The sequence below is a fragment of the Chiloscyllium punctatum genome, chromosome 18, assembly GCF_047496795.1.
Source record: "Chiloscyllium punctatum isolate Juve2018m chromosome 18, sChiPun1.3, whole genome shotgun sequence".
Taxonomy (NCBI): Eukaryota; Metazoa; Chordata; class Chondrichthyes; order Orectolobiformes; family Hemiscylliidae; genus Chiloscyllium; species Chiloscyllium punctatum.
The window spans coordinates 79,909,115-79,936,131 of record NC_092756.1 but is presented as its reverse complement, the minus strand read 5'-3'; the positions used below and the strand labels follow the sequence as shown (position 1 = coordinate 79,936,131).

The 27,017-nt window shown below is 49.5% G+C and overlaps 1 protein-coding gene across 2 annotated transcripts in view; it reads right to left on the bottom strand.

Moving 5' to 3' along the window:
- The window catches only part of LOC140489236 (cold shock domain-containing protein C2-like), a 62,866-nt gene extending 36,260 nt beyond the window's left edge, over positions 1-26,606 (bottom strand). Inside the window, exon 1 of one of the 2 annotated variants that reach the window (XM_072588554.1) lies at positions 26,430-26,606. The gene's annotated coding sequence lies outside the window, so the exon portion shown is untranslated. The remainder of the gene's footprint in view (positions 1-26,429) is intronic. The other variant, XM_072588553.1, reaches the window with a different exon arrangement.
- Between the last annotated feature and the right edge of the window lie 411 nt (positions 26,607-27,017).

The window sequence follows — 27,017 nt, the reverse complement described above, 5'->3', positions numbered from 1 at the left end:
GAGAAAGCTGCAACTGGCCCATCACTCAGGAAGACAAGACTGGCCTCCATGTTAGCATGGGTCAAAGGTTGGTTGCCAGGGTGCAGAAGGTGATTGAGCAGCTAAATGGGGCAATCCTGAGGAGTGCCACAGGTTACTGAGTGAGTTGACCATGTGGTGCCTCAGGGACCGGGGTGGACCCAGTGTCACAATCAGCCAAAATATCCTGGATCAGCCTTTCAGTCTGTGGAACTCAGTGAGCAGTGCAGACTGCCTCACTGAATATATTCAAGTCTGAGTTAGAGAGATTTTATATGAGCAGGGAGTCAAAGGTCAAAGGGGATAGGCAACAAAGTAGACCTGGAGTCATGCTCAAGTCAAGCACGATTTTAATCGAATAGTAGGGCAGGCTGAAGGGGCTGAATGGCCTACTGCTCCTGGTTGCTGTGAGATGGGAGGATAAGAAACATTGGTTAGAAGGGGATATCAACGCAAGTGGCTTAGAGGCAGAGAGTTAGTGTAAATGCCTAATTAATGATCTAAATCAGATACAGGAAAGAGACGCCACGGTTCCCCAAGGGGAGACAATGATGAAGAACAGCGACCAAAGCTAAACGAAACAAAGAAAGGCCTGATACAATTGACTGAGTTGTTCGAGGCTGTGGATTACCAGTCAACAACAACAACAACAACAACAACAACTTTCTACTTATATAGCACCTTTCACATAATAAAGGATCTCAAGGTGCTTCCCAGGAACATTCCAAAAGCAGATCTCCTGGGTGGGTCACACCGATCGTACCCCAGACTCCTGAAACAAAAGCTCAGCTCAGTGCTCAGTCACAATGGAGGCTCCCAGGAGGCCAACACAAGTGTCTTTGGAATGGTGAAGGGGTAGGCTCTTCAAACATCCCTGAAGAGCTTCAACAACATTCTCCCCGTGTCTGCGTGGCTTTCCTCCGGGTGCTCCGGTTTCCTCCCACAGTCCAAAGATGTGCAGGTCAGGTGAAGTGGCCATGTTAAATTGCCCGTAGTGTTAGGTGAAGGGGTAAGTATAGGGGTATGGGTGGGTTGCGCTTCGGCGGGTCGGTGTGAATTTGTTGGGCCAAAGGGCCTGTTTCCACACTGTAGGTAATCTAATCTAACCCCCCTGCCAACTCATGGAAGTCCGTGGCCGACCGAAACGGAGAAGGAAGGAGTTGAGACCGAGTGTTGGGAATGTGCAGGAGGGAACGCATACACCTCCAAAAAGCCCACCCGCCCCAACTTTCAAACACCTCCGCGTGTGTGGTCGAGTCTGCAGCTCATGCATTGGACTATCAACAGTCTCTGAATCAAGTGAACCGGAGTGGAAGCAAGGGACCCAAAAGAGTGACCCAAGGAGGAGACAAAACAAAAGTTAGGCAACAGGAGAAAAAGATTGCTCTTTTATAAACCATCTTGATATTTATCCCAGAGAGCTCAGTCAGCCTCAGGAAGAGATAGGATACCATAGTGACAGTCAGTGGACACATTGAGGAATTACTGGGAGGATAACACAGTGTCCACCTTCAAAAGAACAGATGCCACAAAGATAGACTAATCAATTATTCTTCTTTTCCAGAGAAAATGACACAATCAAACAGCTCGAGTAAACTGGAAGATTATTTGGTTGACTGAAGATGTTACCTAGTAGGGAAGGCTCACGCTAGACTCCCCCCTCCCTGGGCTCCCAAAACGATGATGAGGGCCCCCGAGGTGAATGTAAAATGGTACAGCACAGGAATGGGCCCTTCGGCCCATGATGTTGAGCCAAGCAAGACATCCAATTAACAAGGTCAAAGTGTGTGGTGCTGGAAGAGCGCAGTTGACGTTTCGGGCATAAGCCCTTCATCAGGACTGACCTCATTCCTGATGAAGTGCTTATGCTCGAAACGTCGATTCTCCTGCTCCTCAGATGCTGCCTGACCAGCTGTGCTTTTCCAGCAACCACACTCTTCGACTCTAATCTCCAGCATCTGCAGTCCTCAGTTTTTCCTGTCAAATTAACAAAGTGAAGCTCCCACAAACAGCAACGTGAGAATGACCAGAGTAGTCAGTTATTCTTAATGTCGGCCAAGAGAGAGAGAGGTCAGGGAAGAACCCACCAAATCTTCAACCCAAGAGGATACAAGTGATCTTAGTTTCAGGTCTCATTCAAAAGACCATCCGTTTGAAAAGGGACTGAATTCTACGACCTCCTGAGCCACGATCATCTCGAAGGTTCACTCAAGAAGGGTCACTGGACCCGAAAGGTTAACTCTGCTTTCTGTCCACAGATGCTGCCGGATCCTGCTGAGTTTCTCCAGCAATTTCTGCCTTTGTCTGTCTGACTCACCCACTGACTCATTGGGAATGATTGTAAACCCAGCTCAGGGGGTCACAGACTTGACATCTGACACGTCCAGTCCGGTGTGGAATTTCAGTCAGCAAACCCAAGTGTCCCAGACTGTCATAGAGTCATAGAGATGTACAGCACGGAAACAGACCCTTCGGTCCAACCCGTCCATGCCGACCAGATATCCCAACCCAATCTAGTCCCATTTGTCAGCACCTGGCCCATATCCCTCCGAACCCTTCCTATTCATATACCCATCCAAATGCCTCTTAAATGTTGCAATTGTACTAGCCTCCACCACATCCTCTGGCAGCTCATCCCATACACATACCACCCTCTGCGTGAAAAACCTGCCCCTTAGGTCTCTTTTATATCTTTCCCCTCTCACCCTAAACCTACGCCCTCTAGTTCTGGATTCCCCGACCCCAGGGAAAAGACTTTGTCTATTTATCTTATCCTTGCCCCCCATAATTTTATAAACCTCTATAAGGTCACCCCTCAGCCTCCGACGCTCCAGGGAAAACAGCCCCAGCCTGTTCAGCCTCTCCCTGTAGCTCAAACCCTCCAACCCTGGCAGCATTCTTGTAAATCTTTTCTGAACCCTTTCAAGTTTCACAACATCCTTCCGATAGGAAGGAGACCGGAGTTGCAAGCAATATTCCAAAAGTGGTCTGACCAATGTCCTGTAGAGCCGCAACACGGCCTCCCAACTCCTGTACTCAATACTCTGACCAATAAAGGAATCCAAATGCCTTCTTCACTATCCTATCTACCTGCGACTCTATGAGCCAACTAAAGGAGTTGGAGAAAGTTGGTGGTCCTGAGGGTTTGGACCTGGCCACAGTCTAAGCAACAGCCAACCCTGAGGGGCACCAGGTGGCACAGTCAGAAAGCACATGATTGATGCTTCATGCACAAAGATGAGGGAAGCTCGACTCTTCTGAAATGGCCAAGCAAACCATCCAAGACACGGGCAAATAGAGACGGCTAACAAATGCTGCCCTGTCAAACCCCTATGGAAAGGTTTTCTAAACATCCTCTATACCATTTCCCTGCTAAATTTGATTTTATTTTGTTATTAGGTTGTAACATGGTTTTAACCAGATTCCTTACACAATGTACGGAGTTTCCAATGCAAGTCACATTGTTATTCAACCTTCAGTCAGACCAGCATTTATTGCCCGTCCCTAGTTGCCCCTTGTGAAGGTGGGGGGTGAGCTGCCTTCTTAAACTGCTGCAGCCCACCTGCTGGGGGTTGACCCACAATGCCCTTAGGGAGGGAATTCCACGATTTTGACCCAGCGACAGCGAAGGAACGGTGAGATATTTCCAAGTCACATGGTGAAGGGTTTGGAGGGGAACTTGCAGGGGGTGGTGTTCCCATGTATGTGTTGTCCTTGTTCTTATAGTTGGAAGTGGTCACGGGTTTAGAAGGTGCTGTCTAAGATCGTTGCTGAATTTCTGTGGTGCATCTTATCGTTGGCACACATCTGCTGCTACTGAGCGTCAATGGTGAAAAGAGTGGATGTTTGTGGGTGTGTTGCCAGTCAAGCATCCTTGGACTTCAACAGTTTCCTCATCTCCCCTTCCCCCACCTCACCCTAGTTCCAAACTTCCAGCTCAGCACTGTCTCCTTGACTTGTCCGGACTTGTCCGACCTGCCTATCTCCTTTTCCACCTATCCACTCCACCCTCACCTATCACCTTCATCCCCTCCCCCACTCACCCATTGTACTCCATACTACTTTCTCCCCACCCCCACCCTCCTCTAGCTTATCTCTCCACGCTTCAGGCTCACTGCCTTTATTCCTGATGAAGGGCTTTTGCCCGAAACGTCGATTTCGCTGCTCCTCGGATGCTGCCTGAACTGCTGTGCTCTTCCAGCACCACTAATCCAGAATCCTGGATAGTGTCAGGCATCTTGCGTGTCGTTAGAGCCACACCCATCCAGGCAAGTGGGGAATATTCCATCACTCTCCTGACTTGTGCCTTGCATATGGCGGACAGGTTTTGGGGAATATTACTCACCGCAGTATTCCCAGCCTCTGACCTGCTCTAGACCCCAAGTATTAATATAGTGGGTCCAGCTAAGGAAAAGGTAACAAAACGAGGAAAAATGTAATGGGAGTAAATGTGTATAATAAAGGAGAATTGGGTGGTGGGGAGGGGGGGGGGGGGGGGGGGGGGGGGTGTTTGTATATTGTACAAATGCCAGTAGAAACCAGATGGGCCAAAAGCTCTGTTTCTGTTAAAATTCAGTGTAAGTTCATAAAATGCTCTGAATTCCTCCCACACAACATGTCTTTTTGACTGTTCATTTTGAACAGGAAAAGCACACGACAGACTCCTTGCTCCCAGCCTTATTTCGCTTCCACTGGCTCCAATTAAAGCTTGTGTCAAAATCCTTGTGTCGGTGTTTACCCTGCACCCACCCACATCCCCCCCCCCAAAAAAAACACTCGTGGAGAACCACTCATTATATGATTTCAAAAACATTTGTCACCATCCCCGCAGGAGAGGAACTGTACATAGCTGACTGCAAGGAAATAGCCAGTTTTCCGTTGCATTTCACATTGTCAGGATGAGAAATTAGTCTCCAGTCAGCTCAAACAAGCTGATTTTGACACAGTAGGCTCCCAAAAACTGCAACATGATAAATGGACGGATTATTTATTTGAAGCAGTAATTGGGGAAATAAAACTAGGAGCAGGAGTTGGCCATTCGGCCCCTCAAGCCTGCTCCACCATTTAATACAATCATGGCTGATCTCATCTCAGTCTCAACTCCACTTTCCTACCCCCTGTCTGTAGCCCTCCGACCCATTACTAGATGAAAATTTGTCTACCTCCTCCTTAAATTTACTCAATGTCCCAGCATTTACCATACTCTGGGGAGTGAGTCCCACAGATTCACCACCCTTTGAGCAAAGTAGTCTCTCCTCATCTCTAGATCTCCCGTTCTAGATCTCCCTACGTGAGGAAGCATCCTCTCTACATCTACTTTGGCAATCCCTTTAGCATCTTACGCGCCTCAATTTGATTGCCTCTCATTCTTCTAAACCCACTCATTCTCTCCTTATTAGAGAAGTCTGTCAACTGTGGAATTAATCCAGGAAACCTTCTCTGACTTGTCTCTAATGCAAATTACACCATGGAAGGGGACCAAAACCATACACAATACTTTAGGTTCAGTCTCACCAATGTCTTTGACTTGTATAGCTGCAACAACACATCTCTATTTTTATATTCCATTCCTTTAGCAGTAATTGTCAAAATTCCAGTTTTCCTCTTTATTACCCACTGCACCCACAGACTAACTGTCTGTCACTCACGTACGAGGAGACACACATTCCTCTGCACCGCTTTGAAGCTTCTCTCCACTTAGTTGTCTTATTGTTCGTCCATCCAAATGGATAACCTCACACTTATCCATTTAATCATTAAACGAATGATTGGCTACGTCAACAAGGCGGCCCTGCGTCAACCCTTGCCCAAAAGGGATCTGAAACTTGCCTGTCAGGCTGAGTGAGTGTGGTGCTGGAAAAAGCACAGCTGGTCAGGCAGCATTCGATGAGCAGGACATTCAACGTTTCGAGCATCAGGAATTCCTGATGAAGGGACTATGCCCGAAACGTCGACTCTCCTGCTCCTCAGATGCTGCCTGACCGGCTGTGCTTTTCCAGCAACACATTTGTTGACTCTGATCTGCAGGCCTCACTTTCTCCTCCCTGTGAGGCCGAATGCCCATTCTCCGCACGGGCAGCACTCCCTTGCTCCTGCGCTGGAGTGTCAGCCTGGGGTTTGGAGTTCCAGTGTCGGGAGTGGGGCTTGAACCCACAATCTCTTGACTCACAATTAAGGGAACCAACTGCCGAGTCAACTGCTGTGGCCCTCTGTTGATGCGGCACAGTCTCGGCTCAGCTCGTCCTGTGGATCAGGGGGACTGTCTTTTCTGAGGCTTTTTGATGGCATTGTATGAGTTTAGCCTGGAGCTGCCCCAAGTCAAGGAGAACGTGAACTCAAAGGCAGTCAACATGATTGGCTAACCTTTCATCCTAAGTTCGTGGCCATCCTCAATATCCCAGGCTCTGACTTATCATTATGTTATTTAAGGACTAATCCATCTTCTTCAAGTGTCCATGTATATCAGTCAGCATAGTGTTTCAGTGGTTAGCACTGCTGTCTCACAGGGCCTGGGACCTGGGTTCGATTCCAGCCTCGGGCGACTGTCTGTGTGTAGTTTGCACATTCTCCCCGTGTCTGCGTGGGTTTCCTCCAGGTGCTCCAGTTTCCTCCCACAATCACAAAGATGTGCAGGTTAGGGTGAATTGACAGTGGAAAATGCAGGGTTACAGGGATAGGGAAGAAGGGTAGGTCTGGGTGGGATGCTCTTCAGATGGTCAGTGTGGACCTGATTGGCCACGTGGCCTGTTTCTACACTGTAGGGATTTTACGTGTGTTGTGTTCCTTTCAACAACTCTCACTTCAGTCTGGGGCCTAGACCCGTGGATCATAGTCACAGAATAAAGGATATTTATGACCAAAACAAACAGGAATGCATTCACTCAGAAGGCGGGAAATTGTTGGAATGTGGAGGCCCATTCAAGGCCAAAATCAGTATGTTTCTGGTTACTAATGACATCAAGGGATATGGGCTAGGGCAGGGAAAAAAAAACACAGGAGTTCCTCAGGGAAACCTGGTCCAACCATCCTCAGCTGCTTCATTGATGACCTTGCCGCTTGACCGCACCACATCCCCCAGCTTCATCACCGATGCCAAGAGTGGCTGCAGCGTGTTCTAATTACAAGATTCACTGCATCGTCTCACCAAGTCTCCTTTAACAGCACCTTCTAAACCTGTGACCACCTCCATTGAGAAGGACAAGGGCAGCAGGTGTATGGAACACCACTCCCTGCAAGTTCCCCTCCAAGCCACTCACCATCCTGACTTGGAAATACTGTAGAATCCCGTATCCGCGGTTTACTGCGGAGTGGAAATATTACATCGAACATTCCAGAAATAATTCCAGGGGCTGCTGGGGAGGTAAGTTTCCCATTTAAATTAGTAGAGTTCGTTATTATCCACGGTTTCAGGCATTCACGGTAAGCCTTGGAACGTATTACCCGTGGATACGGGGGAACACCTGTAAATTACTGTTCCTTCAGTGTCGCTGGGTCAAAGTCCGAGCACTCCCTTTCTAACGGGCAACTAGGGACGGCCAATAAATGCTGGGCCCAGCCAGTGACAGCCCACATCCTGGAAAAGAATTTTTTCTTTTCAAAATCCTGGCTGATTTTCTTCTCCCTGATTCATAGACACTGATTAAAATCAAATAATTGGTTGAAATAATGAGATCAAGAAATAAGCCAGCAACCCGGGTGGTTAAATCATCAGAGGAATACATTCCAAGTTGTATACATTTTCTTCAGGATTACTAGCGAGAGAGTTTGGAACTACATCTTGCCCATAACTGGTGCTGCCACTTGTGTCGATCAATAGCAAGAGCCTCCCACTTGTCATCATTGTTGCTGACGGCTGTCATTTGTGCCTGTTTGGACATTATTCTTGAATCAAAGCTTTGGCCTCCCTCACAGGCTCCTGCTTTGGACTATGCCCCTGTGTAGCCCATCCTCGGGGATGCAGCTGTTGACCATTTTGTGAGCAGGCCCAAGCCTGTGTGAGGCCTACTTCGCTTGATTTAGCACTGACACGCGCGCCATGTTTGCCCCAGAGAGGACCACTTCATCAGGGCCTGTGCTTGTGATGCCAATGAAATGTCGTCAACCCTGGAGATGGAGATTAGAGAGCCTTTTGTCTTCATAGACGCAGTTTGTTCAGGATTCGTTGTCGTACCGGACAAGAATACAGGCCTTACTGGTGAGCATCCTGCTCTCATGGATCTATTTGTTGTTCTCCCATGACCGTAGTGTTAGTTGGCCAAAGTTGATGCCTGATTTTCCAAAGCAGGTACGGAGCTCTTCATCAAGCAACACCTCGTCTACCGTAAATACAATTTTCTTGCTGCTTCCTGTGCTGTGCCGCGATCACACATGGAGACACGGTCCTGCATAAACACCATTTCCTTGATAATTCCACAGGCACAGGACAAACTACCCATGACACTACCAGTGACACTGAGGAAGATGAGCCAGACCCACCACAAGAGGTCAATATCCCAAAAGGAAAAGATTCCCTACAGTGTGGAAACAGGCCCTTCAGCCCAACCAGTCCACACCGACCCTCCCAAGAGTAACCCACCCAGACCCATTCCCCTACTCATGTACCTAACACTACGGGCAATTTAGCATGGCCAATTCACCTGACCTGCACATCTTTGGACTGTGGGAGGAAACTTGCGCAGACATGGTGAGAATATGCAAAGTCCACACAAACAGGCAGTCACCCTAGGCTGGGATCAAACCAGCCTAGGGTGAGGCAACAGTGCTAACTACTAAGCCACCGTGCCGTCCAAAGCTAGATGGAAGGGTCTGCAAGCTGAGGACAATGAATAACTGAATTGGAGAATGGATATGGCATAGAAAGTGGCTATTCAGCCTATCATTTCTACAATGGCTCTCTGCTAGAGCAGTTCACCTCTTTGCATTCCCCCTGCCTTTTATTCGTGGACCTGAAAAGATCTCCCCTCTGGATAAAGGATACCAATCCTTTTTTGAAATCCTCGATTGAACCTGCCCCCACCACATTCCAAGGAATTACGTTCCTCATCCTCATCACCTGCATGAGAACGATTTTCCTCAGGTCATCACTGCCGAGTTTGCCAATCCCTTTAAATCTCCGATTCCTGATCTTTCAGCCAATGGGAATAATTTCTCTCCTTATGATTTTGAACCCCTCGATCAACACCTCTACTTCCTCAGGAGGTGAAGAAAAATTCAGCATGTCCGTAAAGACCCTTACTAATTTTTACAAGTGCATCACAGAAAGCATCCATTCTGGATGCATCACATGCTTGGTACAACAACTGCTCTGCCCAGGACCATAGAGACTTATGAACACAGCCCAGTCTGTCACACAAAGCCAACCTTCCATCCACTAACTCCATCTACACTTCTTCCTACCTTGGGAAGGCAGCCAACATCATCAAACCCCCCCCCCCCCCCTCCATTATAATCTTTGCCACCCTCCTCTGCCAGGCAGAAGATACAAAGCTTAAAGACATGTACCAACAGATTCAAGAACTGCTTCTTCCCCGCTGTTATAAGACTGCTGAATGGACCACTCAAATTTTAAATTTAATGTCGATCTCACTCTTTGTGCATCTTCTGTGCAGCCATAACTTTGTATTCCTCACTCCGTTCTATTACCCTTTTGCACTTTGTATGGTATGAGCTGCCTGTACTGCACACAAAACAAAACTTTTCACTGTACCTAGGTACGTGTGGCAATAAGTCAAGAAAAAAAACCTCCTCTTAACCTTCTCTGTTCTGGGAATAACCCTCACTTGCCCTCTCTGCTCTGGAAGTATTAGTCCATGAAAATGGACAGCTTGGCAGGAGATTGCAGGAACATTGCCTGACTCTGGAGCAACGTCTTTGGAATTGTGTCAAACTAACAGAGCCAGAAAAATCTTCCAAAAAAAAAGCAAAGAGGCAAGGGAATCAAACAAGGAGATTACAAGCTGACTGACTAATCACAATTAGGTTACATTTCGGGCCTCTGGAATTCACGATGGAATTAGTGGGTATGTAAAAAGGACAGGAGATAATGAGGCAGGCTTTTGTAAAGTGAGATTTGGGTTGATGAAACAAAACCACAGGATGTACGACACAATTAACTGGACCCGTTCATTACCCAGCGCTCTGGGATGGCCGGAGGCGCCACATAAATGCAAGTTCTTTCAGATGGGATAAATTAGGTGGTTAACAGGTTTCTTTAGAACATAAAAGAACAACATTTTTCTCCTGGTGTCCTACTTTGACACAGCACAGAAACAGACCCTTTGGTCCAACTAGTCCACACTGAACATCATCCCAACTGTACCAGTCCCACCTGCCTGCTCTTGGCCCGTGTCCCTGCAAACCTTTCCTATTCATGCAGTTATCTGTAACCGTACCCTTAACCATCACTTCCTCAGGAAGTTCATTCGGCACACAAACCACCCTCTGTGTAAAACGTTGACCCCCCCCCCCCCACCATGTCTTTTATTTAAATTTTTCGCCTCTCTCCTTTAAAATCTGCCCCCTCGTCTTAAAACTCCCCACCCTAGGGAAAATACACCTGTCATTCACCTTATCTATAACCCTCATGCTTTTATAAACCTCCTATTCTTCTCTCATCTTTAGAGTAGGATAAAAGGCTGGCACAACAATGAGGGCCGAAGGGCCTGTTCTATGTTCTACTGCTGGATGTTTTTTTTTAATATCTTGTCGAGTTAAGAGCTGGTGTTGCCTCATTATGACTTGCTCATACTCAGCAATACAGCAAAGGTGGCATGGTGGCTCACAGTGCCAGGGACCCGGGTTCAATTCCAGCCTCGGGCAACTGTCTGTGTGGAGTTTGCACATTCTCCCTATATCTGCTCTGGGTTTGCTCTGGTTTCCTTCCACAGTCCAAAGATGCGCAGGTCAGGTGAATTGGCGGTGCTAAATTGCCCACAGTGTTAGGTGCATTAGTCATATAGGTCTGGGTGGGTTACGCTTCGGAGGGTCGGTGTGGACTTGTTGGGCCGAAGGGCCTGTTTCCGCACTGTAGGGAAAGGCTGGAGGGGTGCCATGGTCTTTGTGAGGCCTTTCTGTTCTCTAAAGCTGGTCCGACTACAATATCCTAACCTGTATCCAGTCCCCGTCACCCGCTGCCTCTCCAATCTGCTCAGCCCTGCATTCCCATCACTGCCAATCCCAACTCCCAATTGGCCTTTGCCCCACGTCCATTAAAAAACATCCACCAATCCCAAATTTACAATTAACAACTGATCTAGCATCAACTACTGTCTGCAGCAGCGTGTTCCGAATGGTGCTGCCTATGGCTCTCCCATTTCTGAATGACCTGATTTGGGTTTATTTTATAATACTGCCCCAGCCCTACACTTGCCAGCCCGGCAGAAGCTGTTTTTCCCCTCTCTTCTCACCAAAACCTGTCTGCCATCGGCAAGGCACCAGTCAGGAATGTGAGGGAAAACTCTAACTTTCCTCCAGGCAACAGTCAACCAGCTTGGGAGGCACGGTGGCTCAGTGGTTAGCACTGCTGCCTCACAGCGGGTTCAATTCCCGCCTCAGGCGACTGACTGTGTGGAGTTTGCACATTCTCCCCGTGTCTGTGTGGGTTTCCTCCGGGTGCTCCGGTTTCTTCCCACAGTCACAAAGATGTGCAGGCCAGGTGAATTGGCCATGTTAAATTGCCCGTAGTGTTAGGTAAATGTAGGGGTATGGGTGGGTTGCACTTCGGCGGGACAGTGTGGACTTGTTGGGCCGAAGGGCCTGTTTCCACACTGTAAGTAATCTAATCTAATATACCTGAATGTGGTGAATGTTTAAGGGCAGCCCTTAGAAGGACTGGTACAGACTTGATGGCTCGAATGGCCTCCTTCTGCACTGAAAGGCTTATATGATTCTAAGCTTGACACTGCCCAGTACAAAACAGTTTGCTTGACTGGCATTGCATCCATTCCCTCCACCACTGACGCTCAGTAGCAGCTGTGTGCGTTACCTACAAGATCCGCTGCAGAAATTCACCAAAGATCCTCACACAGCAGCTTCCAAACACATGACCACTTCCACCTCGAAGAACAGGGGCATCAGATACATGGGAGCACCACCCCCCTGAAGTGACTCACCACTCTGACTTGGAAATATATCACCATTCCTTCATTGTCGCTGGGTCAAAATCCTGGAATTCCTTCCCTGACAGCACTGTGGACGTACCTGGCCTATTTGTGTGGGAACACCCTCTAACAGATTGTGGACAGGATGGGTGGAGTGCTTTCAAAATCCTCCTCTTGTTTTCTTAGCAACCTACTCAGAGATGGTATTACCCTCCTCTGGAGCAAGTGGGTCTTGATCCCAAGCTTCCTGGCTCAGAGATAGGGGCACTACCCACTGATGCCATGTCTAATGGGCTGTTTTGTTACTATTAGTTGAGGATGAACCACCCACGAGTCTTAATGAGTAGGCAAACTTGTCTTTTTTTTAAGATTAGATTAGATTACTTACAGTGTAGAAACAGGCCCTTCGGCCCAACAAGTCCACACCGCCCCGCCGAAGCGCAACCCACCCAGACCCCTACATCTACCTCTTACCTACACTATGGGCAATTTAGGATGGTCAATTCACCTGACCTGCACATCTTTGGACTGTGGGAGGAAACCGGAGCACCCGGAGGAAACCCACGCAGACACGGGGAGAGTGTGCAAACTCCACACAGACAGTCGCCTGAGGCGGGAATTGAACCCGGGTCTCTGGCGCTGTGAGGCAGCAGTGCTAACCACTGTGCCACCGTGCCGCCCAAACAGGATGGCAACAGGATGTAGTTTATTACATGATAGCAATAGATAAAAGTTACATTGTCTTAGTAACGATGTCTAACTCACCAATCAGGAGCCAGAGAGAACACATCTGACCCCATTGGGATCGAAAGCTGATTGGCCTGCTTTTTCATGACCAACACATTCTCCAAAGAGATAAAGGTAAGTAAAATTATAACATTTAAAAGACGTTTGGAGAGATACGTGGATAGGAAAGGATCAGAGGGGTATGGGCCAAATGAAGGCAAGTAAAACTAGCTCAGTGTAGGAAACCTGGTCGGCATGGATGAATTGGGCCGAAGGGCCTGTTTCTGTGTTGTACAATTCAATGACTCTATTAACCCTTTCAGAACCGTCACCCTATACAACAGTAGTATACAGACAGCAACTCAACGCTCCCTTCTCAGGGAAATTAGGAACAGCCTCATCAGTAACGCCCACATCCCAGGGACAAATGGGATGAAAAGCCAGCTTTCTATGGAACAATCCCATCCATGCCATTCTGCACCCTTCTCCCAGCTTCCCTGCATGGGGTTACTTCCCTAGTGACCCCCTCCAATTTCTTTCCAGCATCTTTAACTTGGCATTTAAACCTCTCATTCGCTCTGTGGGGGGAGTTCTCGCTTTTCAATCGAATCGTTTTCCAACTCGCAATTAGGTCACTCAAGGTAGAAATAGTGTTGGCGTGTTCACCAGTATGAGCTGGCGCATTCTATTTCACACAAGTGCCACCAGAGACTGGTAACCCAGATAACCATCCCTCTCCTCTCCTGGCAGCGCATCACAAATTGATTTCTGACATTTCAAGGCAGAGATTGAAGGGCATCACAGAGAAAGCAAAAGCTTTGGGACGATGCCTTGGTTAATCAGATCGTCCGCTGTCCTTTTGTCCTTCAATTTTATTCGGGATGTGGATATCCCTGACAAGGCCAGCATTTGCTGTCCATCTTTAATTGCTTGAACCCAGTGTTTCATCTCTTGCTTTAAGCCAAGACGGTTTCCTGTATATGGAGACATCTGAAATACATTGAGACTGAGGGTGTCTGCATATACACTGCCCCTGAGGCTGTTGGCACTTTATCTCTAAGTCAGGCTCTTTAACTCCTTCTGTACTGTATCACTACTTTATTTCTATCTGTAAATTATATAGATTGTACAACTCTCTAATACAGTTGTTATTAACTGCTGAATGGACCTCTCAACTTTCAAATCCAATCTTGCTTTTTCTGCACCGTCTTTGCAGCTGTAACATTGTATTCCTCACTCTGTTCTATCACCGCGTGATCATTGTATGTTATGATCTGCATGTAAAACAAACATTTTCACTGCACCTAGGTACCTGTAACAATAATAAATCAAATGAAAAGATATCAGTCTGAAATACATTGAGACTGAGGGTGCCTGCATATACACTGTCCCTAAGGCTGTTGGCACCTTATCTCTAAGTCAGGCTCTTCAATTCATTATGAATTGTATCACTCCTTTATCTATATCTGTACATTACAGACTATACAACTCTCCAGTGCAGTGTCGAAGATCTCCCTCAATACATGTTTGGTCTGATAGCTGGACAAGCACATGGACAAGCAGTAAAGCGAGGGGTATGTGGGTGAGGTTGATTTTAGATTAAGATAAATGCTCGCCACAACATCGTGGGCCGAAGGGCCTGTACTGTGCTGTACTGTTCGATGTTCTCTCCTGCTGGTGTCAGACTCGTGATATCAGCTCCGTCGTCATAACTTACAGTAAATCTCATGGAACTGGATGGAGTCTCACTCCTGGCTTTGCTTGGTCATTTCAGAGAGCTGTTAAAGGTCAACTCACACGTTGTCGTTGAACTGGAGTCACATGTAGGTCAGACCACATGAGGAGGGCAGATTTCCTCCCCCAAATGGTGAATTAAATGGGTTTTTACAACAGTCAATGTCAGTTTCACAGTCATGTTACTGAGACTGGCTTTAGACTCCTGGATTATTATTTGTCCTGGTGGTGTTTGAGCTCACGTCCTCTAAATCCAGCCCACTTTCAAAGCTGATTCCAAGTGTCAGTGTGACTCAGTGGGGAGGGCTCCTGCCTTGGGGTTGGAAGTTGTGGGTTTTGAGGATTAGCCAAAAGACTTAATTCAAGCTGACACTCCAGTGCAGTCATACAGGAGTGGACAGAGGTGCGCAGCTGCACAATAGTAATGTTGCTGGACTAGGAATCCGGGGGTCAGGCTAATGCTCTGGGCATGCGAGTTCAAGTCTCACCACAATGCTTGGGAGAATTTTATACAGTTAAATATCTTTGGAATTAAACAACAGTTGTGTTAATAATTCTGCTGGATTGTTGTAAAACCACATCAAGTTCACGAATGTCCTTTAGGAAGAGAGGGTTTAATCGATGAGATTCTGGAGGTAAAACTCACAACACTAGGACTCTGCTAGGAGGTTGGAACTTGGACAGGTCTGAGCATATCAGGGCAGTTGATGGGGCAGGGGGTTGCAGCAGCAGCAATGTGACTGGACTAGTACTTAGGGAGTTGTGACCATAGTTCTAGTCTTTAAATAACGATGGAAAAGGATAGACCAGATCTAAAAGTTAAAGTTCCAAATTGAAGGAAGGCTAATTTTGATGGTATTAGGCAAGAACTTTCAAAACTTGACTGGGGGCAGATGTTTACAGGTAAAGGGACGGCTGGAAAATGGGAAGCCTTCAAAAAATGAGATAATGAGACTCCAGAGATAGCATGTTCCTGTCAGAGTGAAGGGCAAGGCTGGTAGGTGTATGGAATGCTGGATGACCAGGGAAATTGAGGGTTTGGTTAAGAAAAAGAAGGAAGCATTTGTCCAGTATAAACAGTAGGGAATGGGTGAATCCTGAGAAGTGTATAAAGGAAGTAGGAGTATACTTAAGAGGGAAATCAGGAGGGCAAAAAGGGAACATGAGATAGCTTTTGCAAATAAAGCTAAGAAAAATCCAAAGGGTTTTTACAAATACATTAAGGACAAAGGGGTAACTAGAGAGAGAATAGGGACCCTCAAAGATTAGCAAGGCAGCCTATGTGTGGAACTGCAGGAGATGGGAGAGATATTAAACGAATATTTTGCATCAGTGTTTATTGGGGAGAAGGACATGGAAGATATAGAATGTGGAGAAATAGATGGTGACATCTTGAAAAATGCCCATATTACAGAGGAGGTGGTGCTTGATGTCTTAAAATTCATAAAGGTGGTTAAATCCCTGGGACCTGATCAGGTGTTCCCAAGAACTCTGTGGGAAGTGAGGGAAGTGATTGCTGGGCCTCTTGCTGAGATATTTGTATCATCGATAGTCACAGGTGAGGTGACGGAGACTGGAGGTTGGCAAACGTGGTGCCACTGTTTAAGAAGGACGGTAAGGACAAGCCAGGGAACTATAGACCAGTGAGCCTGACCTCGGTGGTGGGCAAGTTGTTGGAGGGAATCCTGAGGGACAGGATGTACATTTATTTGGAAAGGCAAGGACTGATTCAGGATAGTCAACATGGCTTTGTGTGAGGGAAATCATGTTTCACAAACTTGATTGAGTTTTTTGATGAAGTAACAAAGAAGATTGATGAGGGCAGAGCAGTAGATGTGATCTATATGGACTTCAGTAAGGCGTTTGACAAGGTTCCTCATGGGAGACTGACTAGTGAGGTTAGATCTCATGGAATACAGGGAGAACTAGCCATTTGGATACAGAACTGGCTCAAAGATAGAAGACAGAGGGTGGTGGTGGAGGGTTGTTTTTCAGACTGGAGGCCTGTGACCAGTGGAGTGCCACAAGGATCGGTGCTGGGCCCTCTACTTTTTGTCATTTACATAAATGATTTGGATGTGAGCATAAGAGGTACAGTTAGTAAGTTTGCGGATGACACCAAAATTGGAGGTGTAGTGGACAGTGAAGAGGGTTACCTCAGATTACAACAGGATCTGGACCAGATGGGCCAATGGGCTGAGAAGTGGCAGATGGAGTTTAATTCAGATAAATGCGAGGTGCTGCATTTTGGGAAAGCACATCTTAGCAGGACTTATACACTTAATGGTAAGGGCCTAGAGAGTGTTGCTGAACAAAGAGACCTTGGAGTGCAGGTTCATAGCTCCTTGAAAGTGGAGTCGCAGGTAGATAGGATAGTGAAGAAGGCGTTTGGTATGCTTTCCTTTATTGGACAGATTATTGAGTACAGGAGTTGGGAGGTCATGCTGCAGCTGTACAGGACATTGGTTCGGCCACTGTTGGAATATTGCGTGTAATTCTGGTCTCCTTCCTATCTGAAAGATGTTGTGAAACTTGAAAAGGTTCAGAAAAGATTTATAAGGATGTTGCCAGGGTTGGAGGATTTGAGCTATTGGGAAAGGCAAGGACCGATTAGGGATAGTCAACATGACTTTGCACAGGGAAATCATGCCTCACAAACTTGAGTGAGTTTTTTGAAGCAACAACAAAGAGGATTGATGAGGGCAGAGTGGTGGACATGATCTATATGGACTTCAGTAAGGCATTCAACAAGGTTCCTCATGGTAGACTAGTTAGCAAGGTTAGATCACATGGAATACAGGGAGAGCTAGTCACTTGGATATAGAACTGGCTTGAAGGTGCTCTTATAAAGGTTTATAAAATCATGAGGATTATGAGAGGGTAAATAAACAAGGTGTTTTACCTGGGCTAGGGGAGTCCAAAGCTAGCGGGCATAGGTTTAGAGTGAGAGGGGCAAGATTTAAAAAGGGATTTAAGGAGATGCTTTTTCATGCAGAGGGTGGTGCATGTTTGGAATGAGCTGCCAAAGGCTGGTACAATTGCAACATTCATAAGGCACCAGGATGGGTATATGAATAGGAAGGGTTGAGAGGGATATGGGCCACATACTGGGAAATAGGACTAGATTAATTCCGGATATCTGGTCGGCATGGACGAGTTGGGCCTAAGGGTCTGTTTCTGTGCTGTACAGCTCTGTGACTCTACTAATCCACAACCCCAAGCCGATGCTCTGATAACACGGTTCAAATCGCACCATGGCAGATGGTGAAATATGATTTCAAAGAAGGTTTCAAAAATGGAGCTGGATGACTGGTGACCTTTGTCAGTTGCCATTAAATAATCTGCCATTCATGCCCTTTAAAGCAAGATGTCTGCCACAATGCTGTCTGACACTGTGGGATCTTGCTGTGTGCAAGTTGGCTGCTGGATTTGTTGTTATAACAGTGACTACACACCAAAACTATCACTCTGGCTGCAGAGTGCACAGGAATATCCCACAGATGTGAAAGGTGCTCTATAAAGTCAAACCTTTCAATGCTTTGCTGATTGAATTTTTTTTTAAAAAAAGTAACATTCACAGGATGAGAGCATCACTGGCTAGGCCAGCATTGGTTACCCATTCCTAATTTTCCAGAGGGCAACATTGCTATGGGTCTCAACTCACATGTCGGCCAGACCAGATAAGGATAGCAGCTTCCTTAGTGAACCAGACGGGGTTTGTCCCCCAACAACGAATTCAAGGTCATCAATAGACTCTTAATTCCAGAGTGTTATTGAATTTATCTGCCATGGCAGGATTTGAACGGATTTTCAGGTCATTACCTGGATGAACAATCCAATGTTAATGCTACCAGGCCATCACCTCCCTAAATGTGCATTGCTCAGTGCGTAGTTTCATGGCCACATTACTGGAGTTGCCATTTTACAGGGGAACCATTTGACCAAGAACTCCACAGCCTACATGGATACATGTGAAATACCCCATAGTATTCTTCAAAGAGTAGATCTCTAGGAATCCTAGACAACTTTCTTCCTTCAATCAATGCCTTGGAAACTTATCTCCAATTATTTACGACCTAGCTGATATAGTTGCTTAAGAAATTCCCAAGCTTCTGAAGAATTTCAAAAAGGCAGAAGGCTTGAACATATTCCTTTTGTTTGCAGAGAACAGGGGCATGTGGAGACCCAGGTGTGTGGGAAACCTGCAATTCTTGTTACTTTCTCAATAGCAACATATCAGCCTATCAGAGTCGACTTGCCAACTAATCAACGCCATTTTTTTTCCTGCAGGGTAAATTGATGTGATTGCTTGAAATTTGGCATTCTTGCATTTGTCCTGATGAGGACACAATGAAAAACTTCAGCAACATCTCTTCCTTTTCCACAGCACTCTATTCCATTCTGTTAACTCGGCCTTGGCTCATAGAATCACAAGTGAAATCTCACTTTAAATCATTTGAAGTAAGTGAAAGTAGTTCATTTCTGATAAACGACATGAGGAGTGAGGCATCACTTTGGTGAACTCTGACTGAGGACAAAGATTTGAAGCTACATTCCAGACCACCCTGACTATTGAGCGACACAAAAGTAAGTGTGAAGGAAGCTTGCAAGGATGGTACAAAGGATCTGCAGAGGACGGTGGTCAAGCTAAGGTAACGGACAGAAATGTTGCAGATATAATATAATGTCTGCATTTTGGCAGGAAGAATGGAGGAATTGAATATTATTTAAATGGAGAAGACTGCAGAAAGTTACACAACAGAGGGATTTGGGGATCATAGAGGCCAACAGCACAGAAAAAAGACCCATCAACGCTGCGACAGTCTAAAATAACCACCTAACTATCCTAATCCCATTTGCCAGCACTTTTTGACTCATAGACTTGTATAGACTTGTATGTCTTGGCATTCAAGCGCACATCTAAATATTGCTTCAATACTAACGAGTTTTGAGAAGATTTGTAGCTCAGGTTGAGGCTGTGGATGTAAGTTTGCTCGGTGAGCTGGAATGTTCGGTTTTAGAACATTTCATTACCATGCTTAGTAACATCATCAGTGAGCCTCCAGTGGAGCGCTGCTGTTATGGCCCACTTTCTATTTATGTGTTTAGGTTTCCTTGGGATGGTGATGTCGTTTCCGGTGTGGGTGATGTTATTACTTGTTCTTTTTCTCAGAGGGTGACACATGGGGTCCAAACCGACGTGTTTGTTGATAAGAGTTCCGGTTGGAATGCCATGCTTCTAGGAATTCCCATGCGTGTCTCTGTTTGACTTGTCTGAGGATGGATGTGTTGTCCCAGTTGAAGTGGGACATAAGGATACTAGTGAGAGTGGGTCATGTCTTTTTTGTGGCGGAAAAGTAGCCACTAGGAAAAATGAACATCAACTCGCCACAAAAAGACATGACCCACTATTACAGTGTCCTTACACACAGCTGAGGAAGGACACCACTTCGACTGGGACAACAGATCCAGCTTAGGACATGCCAGACATGAGAATTCCTGGAGGTAGGGTATTCCAACCAGAACTCTACCAACAAACACGTCGATTTGGACCCCATCCACCACTCTCTGAGAAAAAGAACAGGAAACGATATCACCAACACAGGAGGTGACATCACCAACACAGGAGATGACGTCACCAACACAGGAGATGACATCACCAACACAGGAGATGACGTCACCAACACAGGAGATGGCGTCACCAACCCAAGGAAACTTAAACACGTAAATAGAAAATGGAACATAACACTAGCGCTTCACCAGAGGCTCACTGACAATGTTACCTAGAATGGTAACGAAACGTCTGAAGATGAACCTTCTGAATGGTAACGAAACGTCTGAAGATGAACCTTCTAGCTCAGTGAGCAAACTTACAGGTGTTTTGAAAATTATTTAACACCTTTGGTAGCCATGGGGTAAATTATTTTTTCAACATCTAATCGATTTTCGATGTTAAGAGTTTACACCACAAAAGAACAATTTATTTCATTCTTTTACAAGGTGAAGGCATCACTGGCTTGGTCAGTATTCATTGCCCATACCCAATTGGTAAAAGTCCACCATATCACTCTGGGTCTGGAGTCATGTCTAGGCCAGACCAGGTAAGGATAGCAGTTTCCTTTCCTAAAGGACATTACAAAAATCAATTCATTGACATCGTCAAATTCTTAATGCCAGGATATTTTTGTACTGAATTCAAATTCCACCATGGCAGGATTTGAACTCAGGTCCTCAGAACATTGTCTGGGTCTCTGGATTAACAGTCCAGTGATAACACCACTAGGCCCCCAACTCTCCTCATTTGAGATAAGGAGCAATTTCTTCACTCTATGGGAAGTGAATCTCTGGAATTCCCTACATCAGAGAGCCGAGGAAGCTCAGACAATGAGCACGTTCAAGATGGAATTCAATGGATGTAGGGGACTAATGATATCAATGGTAATCTGGGAATATGACATTGAGTTAGATGCTCAGACATGACTCAATGAATGGTCTAGCAGGCTCAAAGGGTTGAATGGTCTACTCTAGTCCTGAGGGAGGATGTGGAAGAGAAATGGGCACAGAGTGAGAGAGGGAGTATGGGGAAGAGCGAGGAAGTGGCTGGGGGACTGCGATGGGGAAGTTCGTGGAGAGTGAGAGAGAATGCAGAGAGCAAGGGGGTTGGACGGAACAGCAAAGAGAAGGTTGGGGTGAATGAGGGGTGTGGGGGAGAGGCATATGGGAGATGCATGCAACAGAACAAAGAATGCAGAGAGAAAACAAGAGGGGGCAGCAGGGTGGAGTGGAGAAGTGGGGGCTGTGGGGCAGAGGTAATGTTGGGTGGATGGGAGAAGAGGAAGAGAATGAGAGAGAAATTCATAAAGAGAATCAGTCAAAGGTCCATGTAAGTGATGACAGAAGGTGCTATCACAATGCAGCCAGCCGAATGCATTATGAGTGAGTCACTATAATTTGGAAGGTTCTCCAGCATTAAAGTGTTTTCGCAATCGCTGTGAAGATCAGTTTTATGAAGATACAGCCATAAAGTAAAGCCAATATTGGTTACCACAAAGGGTAGCAACAGGAGAAAGGCAATTAGCTGCTTGAGCTAAGATATTACTGGGCTACGATATTCAGCCTCTGACACTTAAAGACATCTGGGAGAAAACAGAGAAATCTCTAGAAAAATTGAATATCAGAACAGGAAAAAAAAAGGTGTCTTTCTTTACAAAATAAAGATGGAATGGAGGAAGATATCTACTCACAAAAGCCCCTGGTGGCCAGATACTAGTATTACACTGTGACAGTTGACATTGAAAAATCAAACGTGAACATTGATTTAAAAGTACAGCCAAACAAAAGCAGGAAGCAAGGTCTGCAGCAAAGACGTGGATGCTGTCTTCACCATCTTTAACAAGATAAGATAATAATTCAGCACTCCATTTGCAATTTGAATATTTAGAAGATTTCTATTTGGCATCGAAAGTGACTCAAGAAAATGCATTTCTATCTATATTGTTCACCAGTAAAACACAGTTATTCTTGGCCAGTTTACCAACAACTTATTTTGTCATTGATTAAAGTTCCTAATTGGTGATGAATGGAGAAACTGGATGTTGTCTCACAAAGTGATGTCACACAGAGATAATGGATTGTAAATTTGGCAACTGATGATTAGTTGGTTAAATGATTGATCTATTCTTGCTCCAGTCTAACTCTCATCACAATGGTTTCACTAACAGCCACTCACCCCATTCTCATCCTCCCTTCCCTCATTCACCCCTACCTTATTCTCCCTCCCCCTGCTCTCCACTATCTCAATCTCCCTTCCCCACTCTCCCCTCCCTCATCCTCCCTCCCCCAACTCTCCCTCCATCCCCCCTTCATCCTCCTCCCTCCCTCATCCCTCTCCCCCCACTCTCCCCTCCCTCATCCCCCTCCCCCCACTCTCTCCTCCCTCATCCCCCCCACTCTCCCCTCCCTCATCCCCTTCCGTCATCCCCCTCCCCCCACTCTCCCCTCCCTCATCCCCCCCACTCTCCCCTCCCTCATCCCCCCCACTCTCCCCTCCCTCATCCCCTTCCGTCATCCCCCTCCCCCCACTCTCCCCTCCCTCATCCCCCCCCACTCTCCCCTCCCTCATCCCCCTCCCCCCACTCTCCCCTCCCTCATCCCCCACTCACCCATCCCTCTCCCACTCTCCCCTCCCTCATCCCCCTCCCCCACTCTCCCATCCCTCCCCTACTCTCCCTCCATCGTCCTCCCTCTCCCCTCCCCCATCCCCCACCCTCCCCCCACTCTCCCCTCCCTCACCCCCCTCCCCCACTCTCCCGTCCCTCCCCTCCTCTCCCTCCATCGTCCTGCCTCTCCCCTCTCTCATCCCTCACACTCCCTCCACTCGTTCCCTCCCTCATCCCCTCATCCCCCTCCCCTCACTCTCCCCTTCCTCATCCCCCCACCCTCCCCTTCCTCGTTCCCCTGACCCTGCCCCCACCCTCCCCTCTGTCGTCCCCCCACCCTCCTCCCCTCGTTACCCCCACCCTCCCCCCATCCTCCCCACCCTCGTTCTCCCCACCCTCCCCCCACTCATTCCCCCACCCTCCCCTCCCTCGTCCCCCCACCCTCCCCCCCTTGTCCCCCCACCCTCCCCTCCCACGTCCCCCCACCCTCGTCCCTCCACCCTCCCCCCCTCGTCCCCCCACCCTCCCCTCCCACGTCCCCCCACCCTCGTCCCCCAACCCTCCCCTCCCACGTCCCCCCACCCTCGTCCCCCAACCCTCCCCTCCCACGTCCCCCCCACCCTCTCCACCCACGTTCTCCCCACCCTCCCCACCCTCGTTCTCCCCACCCTCCCCCCACTCATTCCCCCACCCTCCCCTCCCTCGTCACCCCACCCTCTCCCCCTTGTCCCCCCACCCTCCCCTCCCACGTCCCCCCACCCTCGTCCCTCCACCCTCCCCCCCTCGTCCCCCCACCCTCCTCTCCCACGTCCCCCCACCCTCGTCCCCCAACCCTCCCCTCCCACGTCCCCCCACCCTCGTCCCCCAACCCTCCCCTCCCACGTCCCCCCACCCTCTCCACCCACGTTCTCCCCACCCTCCCCACCCTCGTTCTCCCCACCCTCCCCCCACTCATTCCCCCACCCTCCCCTCCCTCGTCACCCCACCCTCTCCCCCTTGTCCCCCCACCCTCCCCTCCCACGTCCCCCCACCCTCGTCCCTCCACCCTCCCCCCCTCGTCCCCCAACCCTCCCCTCCCACATCCCCCCACCCTTTCCACCCGCGTTCCCCCCACCCTCCCCTCCCTCATTCCCCCCTCCCTCCCTCGTTCCCCCCACCCTCTCCACCCGCGTTCCCCCCACCCTCCCCTCCCTCATTCCCCCCTCCCTCCCTCGTCCCCCCACCCTCCCCTCCCTCGTCCCCCCAAACTCCCCCAGCCGTCCCCCCACTCTCCCCTCCCTCGTCCCCCCACCCTCCCCCCGCCGTTCCACCCACCCTCCCCTCCCTCGTCTCCCCACTCTCCCCCCCTCGTCCCCCCACTCTCCCTCCACTCTCCCCTACGTCGTCCCCCCACTCTCCCCTCCCTTGTCCCCCCACTCTCCCCTCATCATCCCCCCACTCTTCCCTCCCTCATCCCCCCACTCTTTCCTCCCTCATCCCCCCATCATCCCCCCACTCTTCCCTCCCATCATTCCCCCACTCTTCCCTCCCATCCCCCACTCTTCCCTCCCTCATCCCCCCACTCTTCCCTCCCTCATCCCCCCACTCTCCTCCCTCACCCCCCACTCTTCCCTCCCTCATCCCCCACCACCTCCCCCTCATCCCCCCACTCATCCCCCCACATCCCCCCCCACCATCCTCCCCACTCCCTCCCTCAACCTCCTTCCCCCACACTCCTCCCCTCCCCTCATCCCCCCATCATCCTCCCTCTCCCCTCCCCCATCCCCCCATCATCCTCCCTCTCCCCTCCCCCATCCCCTCCCTCATCCTCATCCCCCCCCATCATCCTCCCCCTCTCCCTCCCCATCCCCCCATCATCCACCCTCTCCCCCTCCCCCATCCCCCCATCATCCTCCCTCTCCCCTCCCCCATCCCCCCATCATCCTCCCTCTCCCCTCCCCCATCCCCCCATCATCCTCCCTCTCCCCTCCCCCATCCCCCCATCATCCTCCCTCTCCCCTCCCCCATCCCCCATCATCCTCCCTCTCCCCTCCCCCATCCCCCCATCATCCTCCCTCTCCCCTCCCCCCATCCCTCCTCCCTCCCTCCCCTCCCCCATCCCCCCATCCCCATCCCCCTCCCTCCTCCCCTCCCTCCCCTCCCCCCATCATCCTCCCTCTCCCCTCCCCCATCCCCCCATCATCCTCCCTCTCCCCTCCCCCATCCCCCCATCCCCCCATCATCCTCCCTCTCCCCTCCCCCATCCCCCCATCATCCTCCCTCTCCCCTCCCCCATCCCCCCATCATCCTCCCTCTCCCCTCCCTCATCCCCCCATCATCCTCCCTCTCCTCTCCCTCATCCTCCTTTCCCCCCACTCTCCCCTCCCTCATCCTCCCTCCTCGCACTCTCCCCTCCCTCATCCCCTCTCCCCCCACTCTCCCCTCCCTCATCCTCCCTCCCCGCACTCTCCCCTCCCTCATCCTCCCTCCCCCCACTCTCCCCTCCCTCATCCTCCCTCCCTGCACTCTCCCCTCCCTCATCCTCCCTCCCCCCACTCTCCCCTCCCTCATCCCCCCTCCCCCTCCCCGCACTCTCCCTCCCCCCACTCTCCCCTCCCTCATCCTCCCTCCCCGCACTCTCCCCTCCCTCATCCTCCCTCCCCCCACTCTCCCCTCCCTCATCCTCCCTCCCCCCACTCTCCCCTCCCTCATCCCCCCTCCCCGCACTCTCCCCTCCCTCATCCTCCCTTCCCGCACTCTCCCCTCCCTCATCCTCCCTCCCCGCACTCTCCCCTCCCTCATCCTCCCTCCCCGCACTCTCCCCTCCCTCCCCTACTCTCCTCCCACCCTCCCCCACTCTCCCCTCCCTCATTCTCCCTTCCCCATCTCCCCTCATCCTCCCTCACTCTCGCCTCGCTCCCTCCTTCCTCACCCACTCCTCCCTTTCCCCCTCTCCCACCCTCTGTCTGCTCCCCCGTCCCCTCCTCCCCTTCACAATCCCCCCACTCCCTTGCAACCCCTCACTCTCCTCCGATCCTGGGCTGGGAGTCTCTGTATGTCCTGGGAGGGGCGTCTCAAAGCACCTCCTCGATCTGAGAGTTGGACATTCCCTCCCCCCCTCCCCCGGGAGGGACGGGGAGAATTGCATTGCTGTAGCGCCGGTCACGACCCCCTCTGGCCAGTCGCTGAGCCCCCCCCCCCCGATGCGGGGAAGACCGAGGCTGCCGACGGCGGGGTTGGGGAGTAGTGCACAGTGCGATCCCAACTGGACCTGACGGACCGCGGGCAGCGTTTCGCTTTAACGTCTCTGCCCCCCCCCCCCCCCGCCTCCCCCGCCGTGTCGACAGTGCGGCATTCCCCCGGGAGTGCACCAGCCCAGAATCACACCGTCAAAAGCGGGTGGGGGAATGCCTCAAACACTCGGCAGTGGCACTCTCTGTGGGTGGGGAGGTCTGGACACAACACATCCATCTTCCACTTCGACCAGGGGATGAGCACAAAGAATTGAGTCTGCAACAAAGAGCACACACACACACACACACAGAGGGGGTACCGCTGACTGCTGCATTTCACAATAACCTCCTTGAAGAAAGATAAAACCATCCAGCGACACGGACAAGGGAAGGTCTTGCAGCATCCCTTTGAGAGCAGGAGGTAAGCAAACACATCAATTCCACTCCAGCCCATTCCTAATCACCAGGAGGAAATAGCTTACCTTTGCAAACAGAAATCTCAGAGACTGTCTCCTGATCTCCTTTATTAGGTGGAAGGCTGGGTTGCTCCGCAGTCGTGGGGCTGATTAAACCTTCATTCTCTCTCTCTCTGGGAACTGACAAATCCCAACCCCTCCTTTCTTGGTGAAGTCACCGCACGCTGTCAATCATATGCTGCAGAGATAGAACAGGCAGGAGGTTCAGTCACACTTAAAGGGGAACCGACTGTGCTCCTTTCAAGGGGGGAGGAGATCTGAATCACTCTTTCTCCCATACCTGTCATAGCAACAAGAGCAGGGCAGTTGGCCTCTTGTGACCGTCCTGATTTCAACCTCAACTCAACCCTCCCGCTTACCCTCCTCCCCCCACACCCCATGCTGATAATCTCTCGCTTCCATGACAATGGAGAATCGATTAACTTGTGACTTAAAATCATAGAGTCATAGAGATGTACAGCATGGAAACAGACCCTTCGGTCCAACCCGTCTATGCCGACCAGATATCCCAACCCAATCTAGTCCCACCTGCCAGCACTTGGCCCATATCCCTCCAAACCCTTCCTAATCATATACCCATCCAAATGCCTCTTA